The following is a 7,292-nucleotide window of genomic DNA, read 5'->3' as shown; positions in this document are numbered from 1 at the left end:
CCGCACCAGCATATGGTCTCACAAGGGGTCTGAGGATCTCATCTCAGTACCTAATGGCAGTCAGGCTACCTCTGGCGAGCACATGGAGGGCTGTGCGGCCCCCCAAAGAAATGCCACCCCACACCATTACTGACCCACCGCCAAACCGGTCCTGCTGGAGGATGTTGCAGGCAGCAGAACGTTCTCCACGGCGTCTCCAGACTCTGTCACGTCTGTCACATGTGCTCAGTGTGAACCTGCTTTCATCTGTGAAGAGCACAGGGCGCCAGTGACAAATTTGCCAATCTTGGTGTTCTCTGGCAAATGCCAAACATCCTGCACGGTGTTGGGCTGTAAGCACAACCCCCACCTGTGGACGTCGGGCCCTCATACCACCCTCATGGAGTCTGTTTCTAACCGTTTGAGCAGACACATGCACATTTGTGGCCTGCTGGAGGTCATTTTGCAGGGCTCTGGCAGTGCTCCTCCTGCTCCTCCTTGCACAAAGGCGGAGGTAGCGTTGCTGCTGCCGGGTTGTTGCCCTCCTACGGCCTCCTCCACGTCTCCTGATGTACTGGCCTGTCTCCTGGTAGCGCCTCCGTGCTCTGGACACTACGCTGACAGACACAGCAAACCTTCTTGCCACAGCTCGCATTGGTGTGCCATCCTGGATGAGCTGCACTACCTGAGCCACTTGTGTGGGTTGTAGACTCCGTCTAATGCTACCACTAGAGTGAAAGCACCGCCAGCATTCAAGAAGTGACCAAAACATCAGCCAGGAAGCATAGGAACTGAGAAGTGGTCTGTGGTCACCACCTGCAGAACCACTCCTTTACTGGGGGTGTCTTGCTAATTGCCTATAATTTCCACCTGTTGTCTATTTCATTTGCACAACAGCATCTGAAATTGATTGTCAATCAGTGTTGCTTCCTAAGTAGAGCGTTTGATTTCACAGGAGTGTGATTGACTTGGAGTTACATTGTGTTGTTTAAGTGTTCCCTTTATTTTTTTGAGCAGTGTATTTTTTTTTCTTTCTTTCTTTCTTTCTTTCTTTTTTCTGCAAAGTAACCTCAGTTTTGGGGGCCTTAACATACTCGAAAACTAACCAAACTTTGCACAAAATTGAGGAGTGGCGAAAATTTTCGCATTTTATGGGTTTCACACATGGGCGTGGAAAAGTGGCTTGCTAGCGCCCCTTACAGGGCAGCTCCCGGACAAAGTTTCACCTATGTATGTCCAGATGTACAAAAAAGCCTCTTGGAGTGATGCCTGACACTCAACAGGAAGTCAGCCATTTTGAATTTTATGGTAATTTTTGGATGATTTACACACTCCATACTTTAACGAACTCCTCCTAGAGTTGGTCCTAGGATGGTCCTTTTCACACACTTCCTGTGTGTGTGCACAGAAACAGAGAACATGACGGCAAGGTGATCAGAAATAACCAGGTCAGCAGTTTGTAGATGGGTGGGGGTTGTACCTGTGGAGCATACCAGGTTCAGTGTATGACCTTTAGCATGTGTAGGGCCGTTGACATGTTGTATAAAATTAAAGCAGTAGTGACAAAAATTCGGCAGTGTAAACATCACTGGAATCAACATGGATGTTAAAGTCACCAAGTAGGACGATAGCTGGAGATGTGGGGCAAATCAGAGCAAGAAAGTCATAAAGCTCAGGCAGGTAGCAGATGACTTAAGCGGGCGATAGACGAGGACCACTTGTAGCTGCAGAGGCCCAGACAGAGCAAAGTGAATGCACTCAAATGAAGAGGCGTGTACTGGAAATTCTTTTATCTGGATATCTGCATGATGTATAACAGCCAGTCCCACACCATGTCCAGAACTACGGGGCTTTTGAATGTAACTATAGCCTTGGGGGGTAGCTTGGTTAAGCGCATGAAAGTCCATTTGGTTCTGCCAAGTTTCAGTCAGACACAGAAAATCCAGTTTCCTGTAAGTTATGATTTTGTGTATGAGTGGCGCTTTATTATTTAGTGAGTGAGTTTTCAGCAGCATAAATGAGGCAGACTTATGGACAGATGTATTGGCATGGGGGATGACATCAACAGCCTGTTCCAAGGGCCGTAGGTTAAATGAATGAAGGCACTCTGAAAGCACTCTGATGACATCGTCACTGAGTAGTGATACACCGAATCGCAGGAGTAGCCTGGGATGTCTACTTGTAAACAAACTTATATCGGGCATTCCTGTGCACATGACTGAGAACCTTCACAGGCTCTATGTGTATATTGTGTAGGCTGACCCCCCAACTATCTCCCTCTTAATGGCTATTTTTCTCTCTCTCTCTCTCTATCCCTCACCCCCAACCGCTCGAGGCAGATGGCCGCCCACCCTGAGTCATGGTTCTGCTTGAGGTTTCTGCCTCTTAAAAGGAAGTTTTTGCGCCTCAAGGTTGGAATTGTTGGGTTTCTGTAAATAATATCTCAGGGCCAGACCTGCTCTTTTATGAGCGCTATGAGATAAATGTTGTCGTGATTTGGCGCTATATAAATAATTATAATTGATAATTGATGCATTAAAACTATCTGCAGCTAAACAATAGCAAATCAGAGGTATTACTAATCTGTCCACCTTGCGCAACTGAAGTGCTCAGATACAAGCTGGGTTTCTTAATTCCCACACACTTCGCAGAAACGTAGGCGTTATATTTGACTCTAACCTTACATTTGAAGAGCAGGTCAAGAGCAGGCATGCAAACTGGTCAGGGGTAAAAAAGGTGAGAAGGATACGCAAGCAGAGAAACGTACAGAGACAGAGGCAAGAGGGGTCTTCTTTTAAGCTTACATGTTGTAAAATAACGTGCACTGGTCTACTGCAACAAGAAAAAGATACCGACACACATGAGCATTAAACACTTTTTCGTGCATTCTGGTGACATTTCCTGTCCTGCCTTTCCGACATCAATTTATGAATGAATGAATGTATGAATGAATGAAGCCTTTATTTGTCCCACAGTGGGGAAATTGCAAGAAATTGGAGCAAGCCTCCAGGCCGCAGCTATATTCAGCGCCGCCACTCGCTTCCCAGAAAAGAATTAATGCAGACAGCAACATAGTATACATGACATAATAACATACAATACACAATAGTACACAAGACAACACACATACGGTCACATGATGGGATTTTTTGACGTGACTTGTAAGGAAGACAATTAAAGAGGGCAGTTTCGAGGCAGTCAGTTCGGGGGGCAGGGGGGTGTATGGTGCGAGTAAGATAATGAGTCTGTGTTTGTGAAGTATGAGGCTTCAGACTTTCAGACTGACTATGTTGTTATAAAGAAAAGTTCAGTTCATTGGCCTTGTCCTTGAGGAGAGATAAACCAGTGCGTAGGAGAAGATAGGAAGGCCAGCTGCAAGTTGTTTTCTTGCTCGGGTGGAGGAGGGAAGGGGCACTAAGACAATAATTTTTAATCCAATTTAGGTTGATTCGGTAACATTTGTCCGGATCAGCGTCCTTCAATCGCTCTCATTCTCAGCGTCATACGTGCATCCAGTTCATGTAGTGATTTCGACATTTCTTCTAATTTCATTGTCAGACCAGTGGTTACTCTCAGCAGCTCACCAGACTGCGCCCTGATGGTGTCACGCCTCCTCTGCACTTCCACAGACCAGTCTGAGATGTTACGAAACAGTTCACCGTTCTGATCAGCCCTTTGATGTAAAACCTTCAGCTTTTCGTTCACCCCATTTAAGCACTTTGGGTAAATTTGCTGGTGGCTGTCTTACCAATTTTACGATATATTAGGGAGATTCCAAGCCTGATAATCAGGAAGCCCACTATCAAAATTCCAATTATCCATAAATCTTCAATGTCCTCCACAGATAAAACATCCAAGCAAACCGCTTGCCAGGTCTCCCACGAGTCACGAGCGTAGCCTGCCGCAAATGTTCCACTGGGACAGTTCGGCTCACCCAGTGAAGCACGTCTCTGTGTGAAAATCTTGTCAATAGCGCTGAGTGACAAGTTAATTAATTCCATTTTGATGGTTTCAGGAGAACAGTAGACAGGTGGTCAAAAGAGAAAAGTTTCCGCACGACCAAGTACACAGAAAATAGGAGCAAGCCAAGATAAGAGGGGAGAGTAGGAAAAGCACGACTGCTCTCTACACTAACAGGAAGTAGAAGTTTTTAAATTTGAAGAGCAGGTCAAGAGCAGGCATGCAAACTGGTCAGGGGTAAAAAAGGTGAGAAGGATACGCAAGCAGAGAAACGTACAGAGACAGAGGCAAGAGGGGTCTTCTTTAAAGCTTACATGTTGTAAAATAACGTGCACTGGTCTACTGCAACAAGAGAAAGATACCGACACACATGGGCGTCACTTTGTGTTGTAAAGTAGTGGGGACATAAGGGCTCAGATTAGGGATGTGATTGTACACTTAATTTACGACATTTGGCGATCCACCATCATAGCTGGTGTCACAAGAGCAAGATGTGATGAAAATTTTGAGCATTAAACACTTTTGCGTGCATTCTGGTGACATTTCCTGTCCTGCCTTTCCGACATCAATTTATGATGAAAATGTAGTAGTATTACAGAATATAATGCAGTGCAGATCTCAGGCATTCTGTGTTGCTTCCACATATGTTTTTCCTGTAGATCAACTTTTCTCATGTAATATCTTCCCTGATGAATTAGCACACATGTAGGCATGATTTAGTCTTTCCTCCTCTTTTGTCTTGTTCACAGGGAGAGAACGGAAAATTCGGCCAAATAGAAACTGTGACAAGAAGTTAGCGACTGGTGCTGCACGTTTTGGGGTCATTTTATAATTAGTAGCTTGTTTATTCTTACTTGAAAATGCAAATAAACCATTCTCAAAGCACTTTCATTGGTTCTTTGCAGTTTCATTGCAAGTTATTTATCAAAAATTTTTTTTAACAAACCCTTTCAAAAAGTGACAGGGACATGTCCCCAGCGTCCCCAGTGTAAACCACACAGATGCCAACACGTTTTATCCTGTTGATGTTAGCCTACATTAAATCTAGGTTGCTGTCACTGCTCTGAACAATTAGCTTAGCTAACATTACTGGTTAATAACAGTGGGCAAAGTTTATTAGCTTTAGCTTAGCAACATTACTGGATCTGACAGGTCAGTTAACATTGTAAGCTAGCTTACTTCTGTCTTAAATCATGCTTGCTTTCCGACGGACAGCTCGTTTGGCAGTCTTTTACTGTCCTCACGCAGTGTAGCGGACTAGAAAAAAGACCCGCCATATGCTGCCTCTGATTGGCTGTTGGGTGCTAGAGAGGAGAGGACTCGATAAATAAAAATAAATTAGGGCAGGCCTAAACCCTGTCTTAGCAATGACCGAACCTCAGAATTCTGCTGCCATGTTTTTAATGGGAATTAACAAAAGGGCAGAAGAACATTTTCCACAAATAGTTCGTAAGACAGGTGCCAAAGAGATGGCCTGTATGGAGCTGCAAATGATCTCCCACACACTGTCTAATTTGCAATAATACATTTATTTATGACATTTCAGTGATAGTGATGACCTTGATCAGGCAAATGGTTTTTGACAGCCATCTTAAATAGGGAGTGGCTGTAAGTCTGCAGCCACTCACTTTCCCCACGTGCAACAGGAAGGCATAAATACCAAACATCAATTTAATATATGATAGTCTCCAGTGTCATAGGTATGGAGCTAGAAAAGTCAAACATTTGTATAGTAACAATCATAAATTTACCCCAAAAGGCTTCCATTAAATGGGTAGAGTACTATAAAATCAATGGTTAAAGGCCACCCAAAGGCTAAACGATAAGATACATTCCCAAATATTGCAGGTGAACCTGTAGGGATACATTTACATGGCAAGTGAAAGTCAGCATCAATAAATAAATAGAACCCTTCTTGATAAATACAGCAAGGCCTCACAAATATGTAAATAAGCAAATGCTACATCAATCTATACATATGTTAAGTAACAATGATCTAATTTATCTCAACCCTATCAAGACTACATACATTAAATTAAGTAGGTAGATTCTACACGCTCCAAAAGGTAATTGCATAAAAAAGCATATTCAGCAGGTTACATTTGTGGATGAACTTAACATAGCATATAGAAAAAGTCAACACCCATAATAAATGTACTGTAACCCTCCACAATACTACATGCGACAGATAAATATAACAGTCATTAAGGCCTCAAAAAATTCATGCATCAATGCATACATATATAAATGGACACAATCAACAGGTCACATTGGTAAATGAACTTGATAATATATGCACATATTCATATGTATCCAGGACTTTCTGGAGTGGGACAAAGAATCCCTCCGATTAATCTTTAATACAAAAAAGACATACAGAAATCAATAAATCAATAAAATATACAAAAAATCTTCAGTATAAGGGATTGAAGGAAAATGCTAAGAAGTCTTTCATTGTTCAGTCCCTTAGGAGCCCATGTTTGAAGAGAATGACTCCAGTAAGCCTCATGCTGTTTGAGTAGTTTGTCATGGTCACCAGCCCTAGGTTGGTAACCTGTTTTGTACCGCAGAAGTGATGTGAGCATCATTTAAAGGCATATCTGCAGGACAATCCAGATAGTTTCTGCGTATTGTGCTTTTGTGCTCACTGATCCACTGTTCAAGTTTTCTGGTGGTTTTCCATCCCAGGGTGTCAAATAACGATGGTGTGAGAAAACCTGAAAAAGCATCAGTATTTGACACACAATGTACTCTTCAGCATCCGTATGAAATGCCCTGGGCTTACTTACTCCAATGTAACTCATTCGTCATCTGAAACGAAAAGTCAGGGTTGAGTTGTAAGCTACATAACGTGACATATGTGACTTATGCCACGTTATTTAAACCCAAACCACAATCTTTATCTAAACCTGACCAAGTAGTTTTAGTGTCTAAACCTGACCAAATCCATGACCTTTTCCTAACCCTAATCAAGTAGTTTTGGTGTCTAAACCTACTCAAAACCATGACCTGTTCCTAACCCTAATCAAGTAGTTTTGGTGTCTAAACCTACCCAAAACCATGACCTTGTAGATGATGTAGGCTGGTACGGTCTAGACGAAGGGCTTAATGAAGTCCACAAATTTATTAATTACAGTGTGCACTCCAGGGAGGATCAATCAAACAGGTGTTTGTTTATTCATTTTAAGAATGGCTTTTATCCATTTTTGCAAATTAGTTCTAAGTAGTATGATATGTGAGAGGTAATGTTTTGATTTGTTTTACACAATGGTATGAATTTCAAGTCGAGTTTCATCCTTCTGCCATCTGAGTCACAATTTCTCATTTCTCTCATCCAGTTAATGTGCATACAC

At 42.6% G+C, this 7,292-nt stretch overlaps 1 protein-coding gene across 1 annotated transcript in view; it reads right to left on the bottom strand.

Moving 5' to 3' along the window:
• Positions 1-5,486: 5,486 nt before the first annotated feature.
• minar1 (membrane integral NOTCH2 associated receptor 1) overlaps positions 5,487-7,292 on the bottom strand; it is a 64,452-nt gene continuing 62,646 nt past the window's right edge. The window contains exon 6 of the transcript XR_006828887.1: positions 5,487-6,750. The gene's annotated coding sequence lies outside the window, so the exon portion shown is untranslated. The remainder of the gene's footprint in view (positions 6,751-7,292) is intronic.

Source organism: Micropterus dolomieu, linkage group LG17, assembly GCF_021292245.1.
Source record: "Micropterus dolomieu isolate WLL.071019.BEF.003 ecotype Adirondacks linkage group LG17, ASM2129224v1, whole genome shotgun sequence".
NCBI classification, from domain to species: Eukaryota; Metazoa; Chordata; class Actinopteri; order Centrarchiformes; family Centrarchidae; genus Micropterus; species Micropterus dolomieu.
Note: the sequence above shows the minus strand (reverse complement) of the source record. Positions and strands in the feature narration are given on the sequence as shown.